A 23,255-nucleotide genomic window follows, 5' to 3' on the forward strand; every position below is an offset into this window, starting at 1 on the left:
AACTTTAAAGATCTTTGTGTAAATTTATCTTCCAATTTATTTTACCCCCTGTTCCTCAGTCTACATGAAGAACTTTCATTGTTATTTGGAGGGTAGGAATAGAGTTGTCTGTCTATTCTTAATTTTCCATTGGGCTGTAGGAAATTTTATTTTATTTTGATACAGAGCCTTGCTCTGTCGCCCAGGCTGGAGTCCAGTGGAAAAATCGTGGCTCACTGCAACCTCCGCCTCCAGTTTCAAGCAATTCTGCTTCAGCCTCCTGAGTAGCTGGAATTACAGGTGGACGCCACCGTGCCTGGCTAGTATTTTGTAATTTTAGTAGACAGGGTTTCATCATGTTGGCCAGGCTGGTCTCAAACTCCTGACCTCAAGTGATCCACCTGCCTTGGCCTCCCAAAGTGCTGGGATTACAGGTGTGTGAGCTACCGAACCTGGCCAGAAATTTTAAATTTTGGAATTGTGTACCCCTTTCTCTTGATCCTCCTCATAAAATTCTTCCAACTTCAAAAGGGATGAAAATAATTAATGGAAGAAAATAAGACATTGATTAAAATGGATATTTATTTTTAGTAATGTTTCTCTTGGATTTCTTCCTTGCCTCATTTTAAGATTGTAATATCTTATCTCAGGATTTGAACTGTTCCATCTGCTTTCCTCCATTACACTGCTCTCCTGCTTTTTCGTATTTGGCTTAACTCTCAGAATTTTGATTCTTTTATTTCTTAAATTCCATAGTCCACAGTAAAGCTATAATTTGGAATATCTGAAGGAGTAGAGGGAAGGCCACACAGAACTAGCATAAGATCTTAAATACAGAGCATTTTTCAAGGAATGTTGTATTACCATTTAAACTTACACATTAAAGACTAGAACCACAATATATTACCTAGTATTGGTCCTTAAGGAATTTGCAATTGCCTGAGTCTTGGTTTTGCATGTACATAGATGCTTCTAAGTGTTTGAGGCTTCTTTGAAAGAGTTCTTCATAGTTTAACCAGTAACACTTTAGGGTCTTGGTTATACTCTTATTTAGTAAACATTTTATTTTTTTCCTCCGTAGATAAGGTAAAGGAAATTTAGCACAGCTGTATGAACTATTATGTTAATTTTTTTTTTTTTCTTTTTTTTTTTTGAGACGGAGTTTCGCTCTTGTTAGCCAGGCTGGAGTGCGATGGTACAATCTCAGCTCACCGCAACCTCCGCCTCCTGGGTTCAGGCAATTCTCCTGCCTCAGCCTCCTGAGTAGCTGGGATTACAGGCACACACCACCATGCCCAGCTAATGTTTTGTATTTTTAGAAGAGACGGGGTTTCACCATGTTGACCAGGATGGTCTCCATCTCTTGACCTTGTGATCCACCCGCCTCAGCCTCCCAAAGTGCTGGGATTACAGGCTTGAACCACCGCGTCCGGCTATTATGTTAATTTTTAAGAGCAAATATAGCTTTTCTCTCTATAAACACATTTACATGACTTGTAGTCACTATACATACAAAATGATATGTACATGCTGATGTATTACAATCCCTGAGCAAGCTACATACTTGTGGACAATTTGAGCAAATAATATTATGAGTATAAACTTAAACTAAGCTTTCTGAGTGCAGGAATCACATACTTTCACATTCTACTTGATTCCAAAGTAAATATATTTGCCAGAAACTTTGCCCAGGTACACACGTTAGTGGGAGCAGTGTTTTACTGGAACCCAGTTCCTTTCTTTTCTTTCCTTTTCCTTTTCTTGACAGAGTCTTGCTCTGTTGCCCAGGCTGGAGTGCAGTGCCATCTCGGCTCACTGCAACCTCTGCCTCTTGGGTTCATTAGGTTCTCCTGCCTCAGCCTTCCAAATAGCTGGGACAGCAGGCACCCGCCCCCACGCCTGGCTAATTTTTGTATTTTTAGTAGAGACAGGGTTTCACCATATTGGCCACGCTGGTCTCAAGCTCCTGACCTCAAGGTGATCTGCCTGCCTTCGGCCTCCCAAAGTGCTGGGATTACAGGTGTGAGCCACCATGCCTGGCCTCTAGTTCCTTTCTATTTGGTTTGTAAGTGAGTGAGAAAGGAGTGTGTGATAAAGGGGACTGGGTGACAGGGAGGTTGATCTTTGTGCAGTCTACCTGCTTGTGAATGGAATGTGATTCCATGCCTGCCTCGGTACCACAGTATTTCACAGCAGGGGCTTTGGAGTCAGCCCTGGATTTGAACCTCAGCTCTGATTTTCCAGCTTTGGGATCTATCTTGGGCAAATCAAGTTAATCTCTTCAAACTTTAATTTCCTCATCTAGAAAATGAAGGTCATAATTGCAGCTTCACTAGGGTGTCTGTGATCCAGGAAAGATTTTTGATAGTGGTAAACAGGAGGTTCCTGGCATACTAATGTGTAGGTCAGTTTATCATCTACCTAACACAATCAGTTTTTCCAAAAGTCTTTTCGATCAAGAGTATATACATATCTGTATTTTCTCACTGGATTGCAGGTTCTTGGTCCTTGTCTTACTTGTTTTTGTAACTGGCTTATAGAACTTGATACTCAGTACATGTTAATTGAGTGACTAGATGATGCATGGTCTCCTCTGAGCCTACCATAGTATTTGGATTTACCATCATTATGTTTACTTATGTGCATTGAGAAACTTAAGTGATAAAAGGTTTGCTGTAAGTATGAGGTCTTATATATTTCCCATGGCCAGAATGGATTATTGATCTAGTTTGGTTGGACATATTCCCTGACTTCTTTAGGATTGCTGTTAGACTTCCTGAAGCTGAATTTTTGTGGGAAGAAAGTTAAGACTTTTGTTATTACTCAGGAGAGGTAAGTTTTCGTTAGTTGTATGCTAGCAGGGGGTAATTTATCTGAGTTCACCTTTTAATTAGTCAAAAGTTTTAGATTGCTGCAACTTCTGTATAACTTTTTCCAAAGAGAATTCTATTATCTGGTAATTTTGGTTTTTTTTTTTTGGTCTATTGCCTTTTGCTTATAGTGTAGATTATTTCCCCCTATTGTTTGTGATTGTGGCTTGTAAGTAGATTTTTTGTTGTTTTACTCTCCCAAGAAGAGCTTATGGCTTTGGTTCGAGATGTATTCTTTGTTGTTAATTTCCTGACATTTATAAATGTTTCAAGACCACTAAGGTAGTAAAAATTTAAGCTTCAAACCTATGTAAGGTGTAGGTCTGTCATTACAAATTTTGAGGGTATACTTCTCCCTCCCTCCTTCCCAGAGCCTCAGCAGAGGCAGGTAAATGTCCTTAGCAGCTCACCTGTCTTCATGGGCAGATTCTTTGTGGTCCACCCTTTTCCTAAAGGAACATCCCTTTGGAGCTTCTGGCTTTATGTCAAGATCTTAACTCCTACTCCCTACTTTTGATATGAGTTGTGAAGCTGCAGACACATAATTTACTCTAGTTAGTTTAAGCAGGAGAGATTTACCATAAAGTATGAAACACCGACAAAGTTGCTGAAGGGCTAAAGAAATAGATTCCAAGTTTGCTCATTCAATTAGATATTTATTGAGCATCTACCATGTGTTAAGAACTACTTTTGGGGTTCTTGGGGAACACATTAGTGAGCAAAACAGACAAAGCTCACTGTCCTTGAGGAACTTACATTCTAAAAGGGTTTTGTCTTTAGGAACAATTCTCAAAGCCACACACAAAACTGGCCAACAAAAGAGCTGCCGGTTGGAGTTTTAAAAACCAACCCAGGCTGGGCGTGGTGGCTCACGCCTGTAATCCAGGCACTTTGGAGGCCAAGGTGGGTGGATCACCTGAGGTCGGGAGTTCAGGACCAGCCTGACCAACATGGTGAAACCCCGTCTTAAAAAAAAAACAAAACCAAAAACCCAGAACCATATGACCACTGCCATGGTTAGGAAGCCACAATGATCAGGAAGCCTCCTCTAAAGCTGTTGGCTCCAGAATCATGCTCATCTGTTTTGATCCACACTAAATACCCATGCCCTGTCTCTGATACCCATGACACTAGTTACTAGACACTGTACACTCAACTAATGGTGATGCAGAAAAATCAAATGTCTTGGCCTGTGCCCATTTGCAAAGTAGCAGAAGCAGGTCTTCAGTTTTCTTTCCAAGTCCATGTTAGTGCATGTGATTGATGGAACCTAATCACATCAGGAGCTGTAGCTGGAAGAGGCTCTTCAGACTCCATGATACAGAGCAGACAACCCTACAAGGAAAGGAGAATGTTTAATGCCAACCGACCAAATGCTTCTTTCTTATTCATGCTTGGTTTTTAATACCCTATCCTCTATATGGATCTTTAGCTTGCCGTCCCAGCTCAGGAAAGGTGTAGTTCACATGCATCTGGTTTTTAGTTCTGGCTCCTACAGTTTTTCCCTTCTTCTTCTTCTTCTTTTTTTTTTTAATTTTTATTTTAATTTATTTTTTTAGACAGAGTCTTGCTCTGTTACCTAGGCTGGAGCGCAGTGGCATGATCATGGCTTACTGCAACCTCCACCTCCCGGGTTCAAGCCATTCTCTTGCCTCAGCCTCGCGAGCAGCTAGGACTACAGGCATGTGCCACTATGCCCAGCTAATTTTTGTATTTTTAGTGGAGATGGGGTTTCGCCATGTTGGCCAGGCTGGTTTTGAACTCCTGACCTCAAATGATCCACCTGCCTCGGCCTCCCAAAGTGCTGAGATTATAGGCGTGAGCCACCATACCTGGCGTTTCTCTTTCTTGCTAACAGCTTTGTGTTTAAAATAATTGTTCTATTTTATGTAGAATTATTTGAGGAAAGCTTTCTGGTTATGTAGATACAACAGAATTAGATGCCCCTAGCTTACAAGTACTAATTTAATAAACCATGTTAGCTTATTAAAAATGTGTTACATCTTGTTGGGGGTGGAGGTTGGGGAAAGATGGTAAACACTGTATTGATTTAAAGTTTTTAGAGCGCAATTCACTGTATGAATCTCTTTAGGACAGCATAATTGAATAATGGCATATTGAAGAGGGAATGTAATTGGTGCTTTCATTAAGATGCAATAAAATTGACTTTATTTGGTATACTAGAATTTTTTTTTTCTTTTGAGACAGAACCTTACTCTGTTGCCTAGACTGGAATAGAGTGGCCTGGTAACACTGCATCCTCAACCTCGTGGATTCAAGTGATCCTTCTGCTTCAGCCTCCTGAGTAGCTGGGACTGCAGGCATGTACCACTATGCCTGGCTAATTTTTTTTTAATTTTTGGTAGAAGGGGTTGGTCTGTGTTGCCTAGGCTGGTCTTAAACTCCTACACTCAAGCAATGCGCCTTGGCTTCCCAAAGTGCCAGGATTACAGGCGTGAGCCACTGTGCTTGGCCACTGTGAATTTTAACATAGGTGTAGGTTTGGTTAATCGTTACCATGGTCAGGACACAGAGAGGTCCCTGACCCTGAGAAACTTCCTCATGTTCTCCCTTTGTTGTCACATGCTGCCATCACCAATTATTTCTTCTAGTTGTTTTGTTAATAGGGATTTTCATAAGACAATCATGTTGTTATGGACAGGGATGGTTTTATTTTCTCCTTTCCAATCTGTAAGCCTTTTGTTTCTTACTGAAGTGACCAAGAGTTTTCAGTATGAGTTGAATAGGAGTGAGCATCCTTGCCTGATTCTCAGTCTTAAAGGGAAAGCATTTAGTCTTGTCACCACTAAGTTTCATGTTGTAAGTTTGTTTTGGAGATAATCTTTATGAAATTGAGCAAGTTTTTTTATATTCAGTTTGCTGAGAGTTTTTACCAGGAATGTTTTGGATTTTGCCAAATGTTTTTTCTGCATCTATGATAGAACTATGTGGTTTTTCTTCAAATTATTAGTATGGTAGATACATGATTTTCAAATATTGAATAAGCCCTACATTCCCAGGATAAGTCCCTTTTGGTCAGCGTGTGTTAATATTTTTATGTGTTAGCTGGATTTGATTTGCTAGTATTTTGTTGAAGAATTTTGCGTATATGTTTATGGGGCACTGGTCTATAGGTCTCTTATTAGTAGTAGTTTTTGTCTGGCTGTGGAGTCTGGTTAATGATGGTCTCGTAAGTTGGGAAGTATATTTTCCTCTTCTGTTTTCTGTAGAGATTGTATATAATTGGTTCTTTTTTAAACATTTGGAATTCCCCAGTGAAACCTTCTGAGTCTGGAGATTTTTTTTTTTCTTCTCAGAAGGCTTTTAACTACAATTTAGTTTCATTATTAGTTAAAGGAGTATTTATGTTATCTACTTTATTTTGGCTGAGTTTTGATAGTTTGGATTTTTTTTGTTTAAGATGGAGTCTTAGTCTGTCACCCAGGCTGGAGTGCAATGGTGCCATCTTAGCTCTCTGCAACCTCCACTTCCCCGGTTCAAGCAATTCTGCCTGCCTCAGCCTCTTGAATAGCTGGGATTACAGATTGCCTTTCTTTCCTTGTATAGCATTTGTTTTCTGATGGCCTTTCTTCCGTGAGATACTTGCCTTTGTTATATCCTCAATTATTTTTGAATTCTCCATTGTATAATGTATTCTCTTGTTCTATTCCCTCCCGTCTCCAACCTCCTCCCAGAGCTCATTGTTGCTCCAAACTGGACTGACTTCTTTCTAGACCTTTTCATAGCTGACATCCTATGACTGCCCATTATTGCTTTCCTAGATTGTTTCCTGGATCCCTTATCCCCTCCTTTCTAGACATGCTCCCTGATTTTGATGAAACATGTCTGTAAGGATTGACCTAAAGAAGGGTGTGGAGGCCGGGCGCGGTGGCTCAAGCCTGTAATCCCAGCACTTTGGGAGGCTGAGGCGGGTGGATCACGAGGTCAAGAGATCGAGACCATCCTGGTCAACATGGTGAAACCCTGTCTCTACTAAAAATACAAAAAATGAGCTGGGCATGGTGGTGCGTGCCTGTAATCCCAGCTACTCAGGAGGTTGAGGCAGGAGAATTGCCTGAACCCAGGAGGCGGAGGTTGTGGTGAGCCGAGATTGCGCCATTGCACTCCAACCTGGGTAACATGAGTGAAACTCCGTCTCAGAAAAAAAAGAAAAAAAAAGAAGGGTGTGGAAAAAGGACACTTTCTGAATCCTTTTATTTTGCTCTACATTTAATGAGAGTTGGGATGAGAGTGGAATTCTAGGTTGAGAATTTTCCCTGAGAATTTTGATGGATTGCTTCATTGTCTGCAAGCATCCAGTCTTAATGATCAGGATGCCAGTATTGTCCTCATTATTTTTACAATAATAAATAAATTACAATAATAAATTGTAATTTATTTTACAGTAATTTATTTTCTGGCTTGTAAAAGCAGGATTAGTCCCTTAGACTGAAGCCACGCTAGTGTTTTTCTTGCTCATAATGCAAACAACTACTTCAAGCAATGGGGGTGGGTGTTCAGCGAATGCATACTTGTATTTGCAGAGAAGTTTTACCTTCATCTAGAGCAGGGAAGCCCCTCGCTGTTTTATTTAGTAGGTGACAAAGGAAATTAGAATGGCCTGGCTAAGGACATCAATATGCATAATTGACAGGTTATTCAATACTGTTAAAGATAAGTACTTTCCATTCTTTAACTCTCAAATGCAGCTCAAGTGTATTCTAGATTGTATTATTTTGCTACTATTTTGTTACAGATATACATACTGATCTAAGGAACTTGAAAAACACGGGCTTAAAAAAAAAAAGTACAAAAAAAAATAAAAAGAAAAAAAAGAAACAAAAAAATAAAAAAATAATAAAAAGAAAAAAAAGAAAAACACGGGCTTGTCTCTGAGCAAGGCCTTTAAAATTACCAATGTGATTATAATGAGTAAATAATATATAGCCCTTTGAAGGATAAGGTAAACACCCAGATTGGAAAGGCAGATGTACAACTTTATCTAGTCACAGATGACATGCTCTTCTATATAGAAAATGCTGAGGGCTCCACTACAAAAGCATTAGATTTAGGCTGGTGTGGTGGCACACTCCCCTAATCCCAGCTCTTTGGGAGGGAGGCAAAGGCAGGCGGATCACCTGGGATGAGGAGTTTGAGACCACCCTGGCCAACATGGTGAAACCCTGCCTCTACTAAATGACAAACAGTAAAAAGAAACCTATTAGAATTAATAAATGAGTTCAGCAGGGTTACAGGGTACAAGAGCAACGTTAAAAAAATCACTTACATTTTCTTTCTTTGCTTCTGTTCCTTCTGTTCATTCCTTTCTTTGTCTCATTTTGTTGTCCTGGCTGGAGTGCAGTGGCACAATCTCGGCTCACTGCAGCCTCTGCTTCCTAGTTTCAAGTGATTCTCATGCCTTAGCCTCCCTAGGTAGCTGGGTTTACAGGTGAAAAAAATCGCTTATATTTCTATACACTTGAATCTGACAATGAAATTAAGAAAACAATTTTATATACAGTAAAATACTTAGGAATAATTTAATTTAAAACTGCAAAACTTAGCCAGGTGTGGTGGCTCATGCCTGTAATCCGAGCACTTTGGGAGGCTGAGGTGGCTGGATCACCTGAGGTCAGGAGTTTGAGACCAGCCTGGTCAACATAGTGAAACCCCATCTCTACTAAAAATAAAAAAAAATTAGCTGGGTGTGGTGGCAGAGGCCTGTAATCCCAGCTACTGGGGGGCTGAGGCAGGAGAATCACTTGAACCCAGGAGGTGGAGGTTGCAGTGAGGCGAGATCATGCCGTTGCACTCCAGCCTGGGCAACAAGAGCAAAAACTCTGTCTCAAAAAAAAGAAAAAAAATTGCAAAACGCATGTTCTATAAACTACAAAACATGAAAAGAAATTAGTCTCTAATGGAAAGCTGTGTTCGTGGATTCATGGATTCATGAATTAGAGGATTATTTTTAAAATGGCAATACTTATCAGATTGATCTACATGTTTAATACAATCCCTATCAAAATCCAGTCTGCCTTTCCGCCCCCGCCCCCACTGCCAGAAGTTGGCATATTGATCCCAAAATTCATGTGGAAACACAAGAGACACAGGATAGCTAATACAATGTTGAAAAACTTTCAAAATTTACTATTTTTTAAAATAATTTTTATTTATTTATTTTTAAGATGGGTTTCACCATGTTGGTCAGGCTGGTCTTGAACCCCCAACCTCAGGTGATCCTCCCGCTTGGCCTCCAAAGTGCTTGGATTACAGGCGTGAGCCACCACACCTGGCTAAAAAATTTACTATTGGCCAACAGGCACATGAAAAGATTCTCATCACTAATCACTAGGGAAATGCAAATTAAAACTTTCATAAGATGTTACCTCAGACCCATTCAGATGACTACTATCAAAAAAAACAGAACATAACAAGTGTTAGCAAAGATGTGGGGGACACTGGAACCCTTGTGCACTGTTAGTGGTAATTTAAAGTGGAGTAGCTAGGTTGGGCATGGTGGCTCACGCCTGTAATCCCAGCACTTTGGGAGGCCAAGGCAGGTGGATCATCTGAGCTCAGGAGTTTGAGACTGGCCAATGTGGTGAAACTCCATCTCTACTAAAAATAGAAAAATTAGCCGGGCGTGGTGGTGGGCGCCTATAATCCTAGCTACTGAGGAGGCTGAGGCAGGAGAATTGCTTGAACCTGGGAGGTGGAGGATGTAGTGAGCCAAGATCGTGCCGCACTTCAGCCCAGGCGACAAGAGCAAAACTTCGTCTCAAAAAAAAATAAATAAAATGGAATAGCTGTTGTAGAAACCTGTATAGTGTCTCCTCAAAAAGTTAAAAATGGAATTACCATATGATCCAGCAGTTCCAAGTCTGAGTATATACCAAAAATATAGCAGGGTCTTAAAGAGATACTTGTACATCCCTTTGTTATTTTTTATTCTTGTTAGTTTTTGAGACAGAGTCTTGCTCTGTTACCCAAGCTGAAGTACAGTGTCCTGATCTTGGCTCACTGTAACCTCTGCCTCCTGGGTTCAATCGATTCTTATGCCTCAGCCTCCTGAGTAGCTGGGATTATATGGATGAGCCACCATGCCTGGCTTATTTTTGTAGTTTTAGTAGAGACAGGATTTCACCATGTTGGCCGGGCTGGTCTCCAACTCTTGACCTCAGATGATCCACCTGCCCCAGCCTTCCAAAGTGCTAAGATTACAGACATGAGCCACCGTGCCCAGCCCTCTTTCTAGTACTTTATAAATTAACTTTTAAATTATATACAGAAAAGTACACAAAGTTGTGAGTATACAGCTTGCTGGGTTCTCCCATCCATATAAAACTATGCATGACAAATGTGGTGGCTCATGCCTGTAATCCTAGCACTTTGGGTGGCCAAGGCAGGCAGATCTCTTGAGGTCAGGAGTTGGAGACCAGCCTGGCTAACATGGTGAAAACCTGTCTCTACTAAAAATACAAAAATTAGCCGAAATCACTTAAACCCGGGAGGCAGAGGTTGCATTGAGCCAAGATCGTGCCACTCTGGGCACCAGAGCAAACCTCCATCTTTAAAAAAAAAAACAAAAAACCACTATTCTTTCTTAAAGTATCCCCAGGGTAACCACTGTCCTGACATGAACATCAATTAGTTTTTCCTGTTTTCATACTTTATATAAATGAAAACATACAAGATGCATTCTTTTGGTGTGGTTTGTATTTGTATTGTGAAATACAATATTGTATTTGTGAATCATATTGTGGACTGTGCATTCTCATTACTGAGTAGTACTCCATTGTGTGTGTGTGTGTGTGTATGTGTGTATGTGTGTTTTGAGACAGTGGCGCAATCTTGGCTCACTGCAACCTCTTGCCCCCTCCCCCCCCCCCCCTCGCGCCCCCCCCCCCCCCACCCTTCAAGCGATTCTCCTGGTTTAGCCTCCCAAGTAGCTGAGATTACAGGCACTTGCCACCATCCTTGGCTAATTTTTTTTTGTATTTTTAGTAGAGATGGGGTTTCTCCATGTTGGCCAGGCTGGTTTCAAACTCCTGACCTCAGGTGATCCACTTGCCTTGGCCGCCCAGAGTGCTGGGATTACAGATGGGAGCCACCATGCCCACCCAGCCCATTATGTGATTATATCACAATTTATTCTTTCTGTTGTTGAGCATTTAGGTAGTTTTCTGTTTTTAGCCATTTTGAATAGTATTGCTATAAATATTCTCAAGCATGTCTTTTGGTGGACATCTGTCTGCATTTCTGATAGGTGCGTACCAGGAAGTGGAATCGCTGGATCATAGGGCAGGGCTTCTCAAACTGTACTGTGCACATCAGTTGCCTGGGGGTCTTGTTAAAATGCAGATTCTGCTTTAGTAGTTCGAGGGTAGAGCCTTAGAGTCTGTATTTGTCAGGAGCCAGTTGGACTGGCTGTAGACCACACTTTGAGTATAGCAAGGCCTTAGGATATGCTTGTGTTAGGTTTTAGTAAAGAATGCCAAACAGTTTTAGAAACTTACTGTGTCTGTTTACATCTCCAGCAGCAGTGCCTGAGATTCCTTTGTTTAGGTGTATGTGAGTCTGTTTCTCTAAAACTTTATATATCTTCTTCAAGATTGTCTCAGCTTTTCTTGGGCCTTCATGTTTTCACATAAATTTTATAATTGGTATCAATCAGTTTCCACATATAACCTGCTGGAGTTTTGATTTGGATTGTATGGAGTCTGTAGATCAACTTGAGAAAGAACCGGCATTATTGAGTGGTCTTTAATTGCTTTCTTTTTCTTTTCCTTTTTTTTTTTTTTTTAAGAGGGAGGCTCACTCTGTTGCCCATGCTGGAGTGCAGTGGCACAATCTTGGCTTACTGCAACCTCCAACTCCTGGGTTCAAGCGATTCTCCTTCCTCAGCCTCCTGAGTAGCTGGGATTATAGGCATGCACCACCACAGCCAGCTAATTTTGTGTTTTTAGTAGAGATGGGTTTTTGCCCTGTTGACCAGGCCGGTCTTGAACTACTGACCACAGTGGGATCCACCTGCCTTGGCCTTCCAAAGTGCTAGGATTACAAGCATGAGCTACTGTGCCCGGCTTAATTTCTTTCAATAATACTTCTAGTTTTCTGTGTAGAGATTTTATTTTGCTAGTTCATTGTTAAGTATTTGATTTGTTAATACTATTGTCAATGATTTCATTCTAAAATTTCTATGTAATGATTGTTGGCTGCTGGTATATAGAAATACAGTTGGCCGGATGCGGTGGCTCACACCTGTAATTCCAGCACTTTGAAAGACCAAGATGGTTGGATCACCTGAGGTCAGGAGTTTGAGACCAGCCTGGCCAACATGGTGAAACCCCGTCTCTACTAATAATACAAAAAATAGCCAGGCGTGGTGGTGCACGCCTGTAATCACAGCTACACAGAAGGCTGATGCGGGAGAATCTCTTGAACGTGGGAGGCAGAGGTTACAGTGAGCTGAGATCGTGTCACTGCACTCCAGCCAGTGCAACGAGAGCAAAACTTCAACCCCTCCCCCAAAAATAGTTGATTTTTGTATGTTAACCTTTAATCTAATTGGTAAATACCAATCAAATTGGTAAATTCACTTACCAATTTTCATTGTTTATATTACTTTATTTTTTTTTTGAGACAGGGTCTCACTTGGTCACCCAGGCTGGAGTGCAGTGGCATGATTATAGCTCACTGCAGCCTTGATCTCCTAGGTTCAGGGAGTCCTCTCGCCTCAGCCTCCCAACTAAGTGGGACCACAGGCTTTTATCACCATGCCCAGCTAATTTTTGTATGTTTTGTAGAGACAGGGTTTTACCATGTTGCCCAGGCTGGTCTGAAACTCCTGGGCTCAAGCTCATTGTATATATAGATTCTTTTTGAATGTATTTGTGAATGTAATCATATCATATGCAAATCATGACAGTTTAATGTATTTCCTTTCCAAGATTATTTCTTTCTCTTGCTGGAATGTACTGTTTGGGACCTTTAGTTGAACAGTTGTGATAGTGATATATTTGTCTTGTTTCCCATTGGAGGGGGAAAGCTTTCAGTATTTCACCATTAAGTATGATGTTTGCTTTAGTTTTAGTTTTAGTTTGTTTGTTTGTTTTGAGACGGAGCCTGGGCTCTGTTACCTGGGTTCCTGCTTCAGCCTCTCAAGTAGCTGGGATTATAGGCACCCGCTGCCAAGCCCAGCTAATTTTTGTATTATTAGTAGAGACTGGATTTCACCATGTTGGCCAGGCTGGTCTTGAATCCTGACCTCAGGTGATCTACCCACCTCAGCCTCTCAAAGTGTTGGGATTACAGGCATGAGCCACAGTACGCGGCCTGCTTTAGATTTTGTATAACTAACTCCCCTTCATCAGATTGAAAAAGGCCTTGTATTTCCAAATTTGCCAAAAGGTGGTTTTGGGTTTTTTGGTTTTAAAATCATGGCCAGATACTGAATTTTTTCAAATGCTGATTCTTCTTTTACTGAGGGTCTCACTCTGTCACCCAGGCTGGAGTGCATTGGTGTGATCTCAGCTCACTGCAGCCTTGACCCCTTTGGCTCAAGCAATCCTCCCACCTCAGCCTCCCAAGCAGCTGTTACTACAGGTGTGTACCACCACACCCAGATAATATATATATATTTTTGTAGTGATACGGTCTCACTGTGTTGCCCAGGCTGGTCTGAAATTGCTGGCCTCAAGCAATCCTCTGCCTCAGCCTGCTGAAGCACTGATATTACAAGTGTGAGCCTCTGCGCCTGGCCCATTTATATGATTTTAATTTTTGAAGCCTTAAGGTTTGATAACTCAATAAATTGCTCTTTACTAAAATAATCACATTTTTGCTCTGTGTCTCTGAAATTGCTCCTAAATTCCACTGAGTAATGTGTTCTGGATCTCTTCAGTCACATATTCATGATTTCTTGTGTTAGAAGATTGCTGGAGGATTGTTTTTTTAAACCAGTTTCCATGTTTGATTAGAGAGAGAAACCTTATTGATCTTAGCTTCAAATTATTGTGGGGGGACACCTCACTGTCACTCAGGATCAGCTGTGTAATTTGTAGGACCCAGGGCAAGATGAAAATGTGAAATACTTTCCTCAAAAATCAAGAATTTCTTTTTTTTTTTTTTTTTTTTTTTTTTTGAGACGGAGTTTCGCTCTTGTTACCCAGGCTGGAGTGCAATGGCGCGATCTCGGCTCACCGCAACCTCCGCCTCCTGGGTTCAGGCAATTCTCCTGCCTCAGCCTCCTGAGTAGCTGGGATTACAGGCACACGCCACCATGCCCAGCTAATTTTTTGTATTTTTAGTAGAGACAGGGTTTCACCATGTTGACCAGGATGGTCTCGATCTCTTGACCTCGTGATCCACCCGCCTCTGCCTCCCAAAGTGCTGGGATTACAGGCTTGAGCCACCGCGCCCGGCCAAAAATCAAGAATTTCAAACAGCGTCAAAGCTTTATACCAAGTGCAGGCCCTTCCAAATATGAGGCTTGTGTGACAGCATGTGTCGTATACTTAAGAAGACACCCTTGCTGTCACCACTGTGTATAAACTAGCTTTGGATTAGAAATACTCTGTAAGAAATTAAATGAGTTTCAAATGATCATACTGTACTTTTGGCCGGGGTGGTGGCTTAAACCTGTAATCTCAGCACTTTGGGAGACCAAGGTAGGAGAATCACTTGAGGTTAGGAATTCAAGACCAGCCTGGCCAACATGGCAAAACCCCGTCTGCCAGACACGGTGGCATACACCTGTAGTCCCAGCTACTAAGGAAACTGAAGCAAGAGAATCACTTGAACTGGGAGGCAGAGGTTGCTGTGAGCCAACATCATGCCACTGCACTCCACCCTGGGCGACAGAGCGAGACCCTATCTCAAAACAAACAAAAAAACTAAAATGCTCATACTGTACTTTTACAAATATGGACTCCAAAATGCACATTCCCGAGCATTTGAAAACCAGATTTTTTGAGTTCCCATTTATAATTGTAAATACAGTTTACAATATTGCTAAATGCCTGTCAGTTTAGACAACCTAATATACTCAACTGTGGGACATCTTGAGAGTTCTTAAAATTAAACTTATAAAAATTATTCTCTGTAAGCAGAATTTCATGTTGATTTATGACATTTGAGTTGACTAAAAAATTGGGATTGAACCAGAAAAATTGTGCTCAATAACTAGATTTTAGGCTGGGTACGATGGCTCACACCTTTTTTTTTTTTTTTTTGAGATGGAGTTTCGCTCTTGTTACCCAGGCTGGAGTGCAATGGTGCGATCTCGGCTCACCGCAACCTCCGCCTCCTGGGTTCAGGCAATTCTCCTGCCTCAGCCTCCTGAGTAGCTGGGATTACAGGCATGCGCCACCATGCCCAGCTGGTTTTTTGTATTTTTAGTAGAGACGGGGTTTCACCATGTTGACCAGGATGGTCTCGATCTCTTGACCTTGTGATCCACCCGCCTCGGCCTCCCAAAGTGCTGGGATTACAGGCGTGAGCCACCGCACCCGGTCTGACTCACACCTTTAATCATAGCACCTTGAGAAGCCAAGATGGGAGGAGTATTACTTGAGCCTGGGAGTTTGAGAGCAGCCTGGGCATCACAGTGAGACACTTGTCTACAAAATTTTTAAAAATGAGCTGGGCATGGTGGTGTGTGCCTATAGCCCCAGCTCCTTGGGAGGCTGAGGCAGGTGGATCTCTTGAGCCCAGGCATTGAGCCATGATCATACCACTGCATTCCAGCCTGGGCAACTGGGTAAAACCCCATCTCAAAAAAAAAAAAATTATATTGGGAGACTAGAGAACCAGAGATGGGGAGGTGTTGACAATGATCTGTAGTGAATTGAAGTCTATAGACAGTGTCTAAATGAGATGAGATATATCAAGAAAAAGTAGTAGTCAAGAGCCGTTGATCATCTGGAAGATTACCATGTGTATTGCTGTTCCTCGTAAGGTATTTATATTATCAATACAGCACACCTGTATCAGACTGGATTTGTGGCTGTCACATGCAAATTGAGGAAATTTAAGACTTTTTTTTATAATTAGTAGTGACAAGAATTGTGAAAAAACTCATTGAACTTCCCTAACAAAGATTATTTTATTAAAATATCATAAAATGTCAAATAATGGTAGAAACATTTAGAGAGACGGAAATAATTTTAAAAGATTGCTAAAAAGAAGTGGAACAAGTTGGGGAATGTTTAATTATGTATACATATTACTTTGATTTGAAACAATTTAAAACATTTCAATAACATAATATAAAACATAACATCAAAAAATGTTTGGCTGGGCGCAGTGGCTCACGCCTGTAATCCGAGCACTTTGGGAGGCCAAGGTGAGCAGATCTTGAGGTCAGGAGTTTGAGACCATGCTGGCCAACATGGTGAAACCCTGTCTCTATTAAAATACAAAAAAAAAAAAAAGGTGGAGGGGATTGGGAAGGGCTAACATTAGGAGAAATACCTAATGTAGATGATGGGGGCCGGGGAATGGATGCAGCAAACCACCATGGCAAGTGTATACCTATGTAGCAAACCTGCATGTTCCACACATGTACCCCAGAACTTTAAGTATTAAAAAAAAAAAAAGCCGGGTGTGGTGGCACGTGCCTGTAGTCCCAGCTACCTGGGAGGCTGAGGCAGGAGGATCCCTTGAACCCCTGGGAGGTAGAGGTTGCAGTGAGCCAAGATTGAGCCACTGCACTCCAGCCTGGCAACAGAGCGAGACTCCATCTCAAAAAAAAAAAAAAAAAAAAAAAAAAAAAGGAAAAAAGAAATGTTAATATATATTCAGGAGGAGAATGCACATGGAAAAATAGTATATATAATATGATCATCTTTTTTTTCTTTTTTCTTTTTTTCCCCCAGAGACAGGATTTTATTCTGTTGCCCGGGCTGGAGTGCAGTGGTGCTGTCATGGCATACTGCAGCCTCGACCTCCTGGGCTCAAGTGATCCTCCCATCTCAGCGTCCCAGGTAGCTGGAGCTACAGGCGTGTTCCACCATGCCTGGGTAATTTTTTGTAGAGACAAGAGTTTCTCCGTGTTGCTGGGGCTGATCTTGAACTTGTGAACACAAGCTGCCTTGTGGAGAACACACCTGCCTTGGCTTCTCAAAGTACTGGGATTACAGACATGAGCCATTGCACCTGGCCTCATTTTTGTTTCTAAAAAGATATATGAAATGAAAAATTTTGGAAAGATAAACACTGACATGTTAAAGAGTAGTGGGATTTAACATGATTTTTATTTTCTTTTTTTGAGACAGAGTCTTCCTCTGTTGCCCAGGCTGGAGTACAATGGTGCAGTCTTGGTTCACTGCAATCTCTACCTCCTGGGTTCAAGCTATTCTCCTGCCTCAGCCTCCTGAGTAGCTGGGATTACAGGTGTGCACCACCATGCCCAGTTAATTTCTGTATTTTTCATAGAGACAGAGTTTTGCCATGTTGGCCAGCCTGGTCTTGAACTCCTCACCACAGGTGATCCACCCTCACTTGGCCTCCCAGAATGCTAGGATTACAGGTGTAAGCCACCACACCCGGCCATGATTTTTATATTCTTATGTTTTGTATTATTCTTTTCTTTTTTCGAAGCAATGACCTTATATTACTTTATTATAATCAGAGGAAAAAAATTTCAACTTTTGTTGCCCAGGCTGGAGTGCAGTGGTGTGATCTCTGTTCACTGCAACCTCTGCCTCTCAGATTCAAGCCATTCTTCTGCCTCAGCCTCCTGAGTAGCTGGGATTACAGGCATGCGCCACCACTCCCAGAGTAATTTTTTATTTTTAATAGAGATGGGGTTTCTCCATGTTGGTCAGGCTGGTCTCGAACTCCTAACATCAGGTGATCCGCCAGTCTCTGCCTCCCAGAGTGCTGGGATTACAGGCATGAGCCATCATGCCCGGCCTATATATCTTTTTATTTCAGACATCCACAATGCTTGGCATGTGGAAGATGTCTAGTAAATATCTGCACATACTGAGGAAAGGTGTGCATCAGTAAGTTACTTCTTTGCTTAATAAAAGCATTCCATGGCCATTGGCAAAGTAAAATAAGCTATTTAAGAAACAATATATTATAAAAAATTCTTCAATAATTAAATGAAAAGCTTAGGAAGTATGATTGTCAGGTAGAGATAAGTGGGAAAAGAAAATGCAAAAAGCAACTGGTAACGTTTATTATTTAGCTCTCTTTTGCATAGGTAATACTGTGTGTGTGTGTGTGTGTGTGTGTGTGTGTGTGTGTGTGTGTGTGTGTGTGTGTTTTAGATGAAATTTTGCTCTTGTTGCCCAGGCTGGAGTGCAATGGCACGATCTCGGCTCACTGCAACCTCTATCTCCTGGGTTCAAGTGATTCTTCTGCCTCAGCCTCCTGAGTAGTTGGGACTGCAGGTACATGCCACCATGCCTGGCTAATTTTGCATTTTTAGTAGAGATGGGGTTTCACTAGGTTGGCTAGGCTGGTCTCAGACTCCTAACTTCAGATAATCCACCCACCTCAGCCTCCCAAAATGCTGGAATTACAGGTGTGAGCCACTGCGTCTGGCCGAATTTTTAAAAAATCTATGCAGTAAATCTAGTGTATACAGTTTTTAAAACACAAAAAGGTATATAGTGAAAATTCTACCCCTTGCTATCAGATCAGCACTCTCTCTTCAGAGGCAACCATTATTATTCTTGTGTATCCTTCCAGAAATACAGGAATTTAACAGTACAAGAAAGAAGTTCAGTGTTTATAAATTTTATGCTTGTGTAAGTTTCCCTGTAGGATAAATTCCTAGAAGCAGAATTGCTGAATCATTGCAAATATCTGCATTTGCAATTTTTGTAGATTTGGCCAATTTGCCCTCCAATCAAGTTATATTAGTTAACACCCCCACTACCAATGTAGGAGAGATTTTATGTAATTTCCTAGGTATCATTGATTAAGAATTTCTTATTGCCAGGCCAGTCATGGTGGCTCACACCTGTAATCCCGGCACTTTGGGAGGCCAAGGCAAGTGGATCACCTGAGGTCAGGAGATCAGCCTGGCCTACATGGTGAAACCCTGACTCTACTAAAAATACAAAAAAATTAGCTGGGCATGGTGGTAGGTGCCTGTAATCCCAGCTACTTGGGAGACTGAGGCAGGAGAATTGCTTGAACCTGGGAAGTGGAGGTTGCAGTGAGCCAAGATCGCACCACTGCATTTCAGCTTGGGCAGCAGAGCAAGACTGTCTCAAAAAAAAAAAAAAAAAAAAATCTTATTGCTGATATGAGTGATCTAATCCTTGACAAATGAGAGTCATTGTGAACAAGGATAAGGTATACATATTTTTGTCAGAGGAATAAGAGCTACAATTTATTGTAAACCATATTCTAAAAACAATGTTTTAGTATATAGTTTAGTGGATAAATTCTTCTCTACAAAAATAGTCTATACCACACTGGCTAGAGTTACAGTGAAATATGGTTAAGTACTGAACCCGTTTTTGAAATCTATCAGATCCAGAGATACTGAACATTCTTCAGTACTATCAAATCTTTGCAGAGAAAGTTTACCATGGCCTTTCTTTCCTTTTCTTAGCTTTTTTTGTTTCAAATTTTAATCAAAGCTTGTATATAAGATTATTTTATTCCTGCATCTTCTCAATTGCTTCTTCCTTTTATTTGCCCTTTTCCTTTCCTACTTGGCTAGATTTGGCTTTCCTTTCAAGGATCTTTTTGTGGTCTTTGTCCAGTTTTAGCCTAGTGATAACCACCTTGCTGAGGTGAATGCGTATGTAGACATTTGTGCCATTAGCCTTTTGCTGCTGCACCCGTTCAATGCAGATAATGTATTTCCTCCTGTAAACCTGGACTACTTTGCCAATTTGCTGACCTTTCCAGAGTACTCATACAACCTGAACTTTATCATCCTTTCGGATGGGCATGGATTGCACATTTGTACCTCTGTATCAGCTCTTTGGAAAGAGGGTAAGACCTAATCTTCCTGCGAATAGGGGAAGGTGCATCGAAATGCCTTCTGCCATTCTTGTTTTGGTTGGAAGTCACAAAGGGACTGAACTTCGTTTTGGCTGCTCCCGCTTTGGTGATGGCTGCAAAAGGGAAGAGAACTACACGCTGCTTCTGGTTCTGTATATTTACCTCCTTTTCCTAATTTTCTTCAAACATAAGAAGTACAATATGAAGTAAGTGAGGCTTTTTAGGCAGATTTTTCATTCCTTAGCTGAGGGTAGAAGAGTGTTCTGTGAAAGACCTTCATAAAATTGAATAGGTAACATAGCAAAATAAGCTACAGTGTGGATCTCGGAATCAAACAGTTCGGCGTGCCTCTTAGCTTGTATAATCTTTGATCTTTAATATTGTATGAAATAAGGGTAATAGTTCATAGTGCCCTATTCTACAAAAGGAAACTGTTTTTGGCATCCAGTCACCTTCAAAGGAAAGATAAAAACTCAGGGAATGTTAGTTCCTGTTTAAGTCTCAGTTTTGGGATTTATAAAATGGGATTAATAGTCTCTTCCTCACAAGTTCTTGGAATAATTTAGACATACAAACACATTGGCATGCAGAGCACCCTCAATAGTGGTGAATTATTTTTACTGCTACTACAGTCATTTGATGTCTGTTGAAGGAATTCTAGCCTGCATGGGCTTACTGTGCACTGGAAGGAAGGGTAAATCTGCTACCTGGTGGGTTAGATGTAGCCTTTTGCTTTGAAAGGTCGTTAGTAGAAGACAGGCGCTGGGTACACTCAGTGAGGTGTGACTGACTGCAGGACACCAAGAAGAATTGGGGTTTGAAGTAACAGCTCCTTTATTCAAGCTGAAAACACTGTGACGCAAGCAGTGCTTTCTAAATGGCTGTGAATGGAACAACCTATTAGGGAAAGTTTCCATCTGGAGTACTGGTAATTAACTCAAATGAGAGTTAACTTCTGGAAAATTGCAAGAGCAATGGAAAATAAAAAGGGTGCCTGTATTGAATGAGTTAAGGTTGTATTATACTTTAGTTCAGAAACAAGTTTTGGTGACTGGAAAAAGTTAAATTCTAGGTCAACTGTGTTAGATTAAATTTCTTGGTGGGGGGGGCATCTCAAATTCTACATTAAATCTGTATAATTCTAGATCTAGGGTCAAGATTTAGATGAGCTATTATCTAATCCCAATAATATTCCCTTAAGGCAATTAGGACCTGAGAAATTCCTACAGTAAATAAGAACCATTCCAAATTGTTTATTGGGCCAAGCCCAGGCTTGTCCTAGCCTGTACCTCTTTTTATATCTTGTGCTTACCCAATTTTTGACCACAATCTCTTACCAGCTGTAGAGGGGATGGAATTCTGCAGACCCTACCCAAATTGTGTCTTCCTGTTGATTTGCATTGATAGAACTGTGTCTAATAGTCGTGGAGTAATTTGGGTTGATTGATTTATAACACTTTTCACAAATATTATTAGAAACTCACGTATGTCATAATTCCATACCCAGGATCATCTCTATCCCAAATAGCACCTTTGTGTGAATTAACAGAAAGGTACTTGGCTGGGTGCGGTGGCCCATGCCTGTAATCCCAGCACTTAGGGAGGCCAAAGCTGGCAGATTGCTTGAGGTTGAGAATTTGAGATCAGCCTGGCCAACATGGTGAAGCTCCATCTCTACTAAAGATACAAAAATTAGCCAGGTGTAGTGGTGTACATCTGTAATCTCAGCTACTCAGGAGGCTGAAGCAGGAGAATTGCTTGAACCCAGGAGGTGGAATTTGCAGTGAGCTGTGATTGTGCCACTGCATTCCAGCCTGGGCAACAGAGCAAGACTCCATCTCAGAGAAGAAAAAAAAAAAAAAAAAATCCCAGAAAGGTGCCCCTGTAGGTAGATGAATTTACAAAAGCTGAAAGTTCAGCTTACCCCATGCCTGGCTGGATTTTAATCTCTACTTGCCCTCTTATGGCTTTTAAGATTTCTCTTCTTTTAAGTACCATTAAGACTCATGAGTCTTAACTGAATTGTCAAATTGCCATTTGAACCTTTAAACTGGCTCCTTTGTAGACTTCCTTAGAGAAACAAGATCTTCTAGTCCCATCTTGGTTTTTTTCCCCCTGCTTCGCTGAAAACTAGAAGCAGCTATTCTCCATGGAGCCAGTTACTTTTGTGGTAGAATAGAGTTAGATACATTAGTGATTTCACTGCATATCAAATTGTTCCCTTGGGTTTCTAATACTGTTCTCTAGTGACAAAGCTCTAAAAGATCTCTTTTTAATGGATCATGGTGTTTCCAGTTTAATTTTAATAAGTCCTTTAAAAATAATGAAAAGATTTTCCATTTATCCCCCACTTATTTTTGAGCCGAAAGCTTGTTTCCTATGTCATTTACAACACTTATTTAACAATTTTGATAAATGCTGCCTTGCCAAACGGTGTGATTAAATTACAGTATCATCTAAACTTTCTATGATGTAACTGAACGTGTACCCAATTCGATCCTGGTCTCGCAGCCAGGCTTCGTTTGTAATCATTCGATGCCTGCTTGATAATCCTTCTATAATCATGTGGTCAATAGGGAAGACAGGTGAATGGAGACCAATTCTTCACATTGGCTCACTCTTGCCTGCAGCCTCCTTTTCTAGATATTATTCTGCAGACAGTACGCCGGCTCCTGCTGCTTCTCTGCCCTGTTTGTTTCTCCCTTTTGTTTCCTCCATCCAACAACCCCATCTCACTGCAACATAGGGCTTTTTTTTTTTTTTTTTGGTTGTTGGGGGAGTTACTTATAGTACTTTGTCATATAGTTTTGTTTCCCTTTTTTACTTTTTTTTTAAAAGCAGGTTTAAAAAAGGCGAATCAGGCCAGGTGTGGAGGCTCATGCCTGTAATCACAGCATTTTGGGAGGCCGAGGGGGGCGGATCACAAGGTCAGGAGTTCGAGACCAGCCTGGCCAACATGGTGAAACCCAGTATCTACAAAAATAATAATAATACAAAAATTAGCCAGATGTGGTGGCAGGTGCCTGTAATCCCAGCTATTTAGGAGGCTAAGGCAGGAGAATTGCTTGAACCTGGTAGGCAGAGGTTGCAATGAGCTGAGATTGCACCACTGCACTCCAGCCTGGGCAACAGAGTGAGACTCTGTCTCAGAAAAGAAAAAAGAAAAAAAAAGTGAATCAAACACATTTCTTTTTCAGGTTCTCTTGAAGCCTGATATTAAGCTGCCTCAGTGGGGTAGGTATTTGTGCAGCCCAACAATACCTGGAACGTTTTATTCTGTTCCTTTAGCTTGGCAGTATGCATGTGGATGTTTTTCTTTTACACTGTTTGTCATGTCTGAAATCTTTTGTAATAACTTAACATTTTAATGTTCTTGTCTGATAACTTCTGGAGGAGTGGCGAAAGATGGATTCTTAACAGCATAAAGACGTA

The 23,255-nt window shown here is 41.1% G+C and overlaps 1 protein-coding gene across 6 annotated transcripts in view; it reads left to right on the forward strand.

Moving 5' to 3' along the window:
• CNNM2 (cyclin and CBS domain divalent metal cation transport mediator 2) overlaps positions 1 to 23,255 on the forward strand; it is a 170,168-nt gene that overhangs the window by 72,323 nt on the left and 74,590 nt on the right. The gene's annotated exons all lie outside the window — the stretch shown is intronic.

The sequence above is a fragment of the Sapajus apella genome, unplaced genomic scaffold, assembly GCF_009761245.1.
Source record: "Sapajus apella isolate SASKATOON/1434 unplaced genomic scaffold, GSC_monkey_1.0 scaffold13, whole genome shotgun sequence".
Taxonomy (NCBI): Eukaryota; Metazoa; Chordata; class Mammalia; order Primates; family Cebidae; genus Sapajus; species Sapajus apella.